Source organism: Varroa jacobsoni, unplaced genomic scaffold (genome assembly GCF_002532875.2).
Source record: "Varroa jacobsoni isolate VJ856 unplaced genomic scaffold, vjacob_1.0 scaffold_486, whole genome shotgun sequence".
Taxonomy (NCBI): domain Eukaryota; kingdom Metazoa; phylum Arthropoda; class Arachnida; order Mesostigmata; family Varroidae; genus Varroa; species Varroa jacobsoni.
In genome coordinates, this window is record NW_019213388.1 from 24,275 (window position 1) to 25,553 (window position 1,279).

Genomic DNA, 1,279 nt, shown 5'->3' on the forward strand with positions numbered 1-1,279 from the left:
TAACTTCAAACATAATTTCAATACATTTTTATAAAAAAGATGTTTTAATCAATTTGTATTAACAGTGCGTTGGAATTTTGGGAACCTATTGCTTAGTTCACTCTCATCTGTAACTTTCCACAAATTATTACTACACGGATGAAGTATGAAGAGGTGGGCTTATTTCGAAAATTCTTCGAATGAAGCGTGTCCACCAAAAATTCTGTTTGCTGTAAAATATGCATCTGCAGCCATCATTGAAATTTGGTATGCTATTGACGGCGATGTTGTCATTGTAGATAATCTTTTGATACTGAAAGTAGCTTTTAAAAGTAGGTTTTGGTGAGCTGTCAGATATCATTCCTCGTCTCTATTGAGACCTTCAAACTGAATTACTTAAAATCCTCATTTTGGTTCAACTTTGAAATATACCTTTCAGTACAATTCTAACCAACGAAAATGCTTATAAAGTCAATCTAAGCCCGGTGAAGGATATACTAAAAAAACGCGTTGAAGTCCAATCTTCGTCAGAAGCGGTGTGAAATAGCTATAAGTGATTCGGCGAACCACGAACGGGGTAGCTATGCGGAAATGTGCTCCTTCTCGTTTGAGTGCCCACGTCTCCCAGACAATCCACCTTCAGCGGTTGTCAATGGGCAGGCATAAGGAGACATCTCAATACATATAGATCTCGCATTGAGGCGTCTCCTTAATGAGCTTCCAAAAGACGACGTAGCCGTTCCAAACGCGTATCTCCGATTCTTGCACTGCCTGCAGTAGAAACCAGTTTATCTGTCAGAAGGCTATTCTCTCTATTGTACACTCCTTGCAAAAGATTGGCCGTAGGATTTTTCTGATGTGCTTTACAATCAATAATGCCTTAAACCTAAACAAAACCCCTAGTTCATTCTCCCAAACATTTGCCACTTTCACTCTGAAGGAAAATAAGCTTCCACCGTATACTTCACTACCCACATATTGTCGAGTAGAACAAAAAGTACGTCATAGCCTCCTACTGACAATAATAAACCCTCTTACCCCAAACACGACCATCTATGGAGAGCCTCATCTAAATGGGCCAGTTTATTTCCGGCCAGTCATTCTGGAAGAATTTGTGCGGCGCCTAAAGGCAAACTATCTTCTAATATGACTGCAGAAGCTTGTTAAAGAACGTGGCATATGATTTTTTTGCTTCAAGACACCCCTGACAACCTACCACTTCATTATACCTCGACATCAGCGTGCTCAGGTGGCTTCAGTTAAACATATCGTTCCTTGTCTAGAAATGGAGCTTATACAT

At 39.9% G+C, this 1,279-nt stretch overlaps 1 long non-coding RNA gene across 1 annotated transcript in view; it reads right to left on the reverse strand.

Annotated features, from left to right (window-relative positions):
* LOC111260875 (uncharacterized) overlaps positions 1–1,279 on the reverse strand; it is a 1,729-nt gene continuing 450 nt past the window's right edge. Inside the window, exon 2 of the long non-coding RNA XR_002680595.2 lies at positions 1–750. This is a non-coding gene — a long non-coding RNA (uncharacterized LOC111260875). The remainder of the gene's footprint in view (positions 751–1,279) is intronic.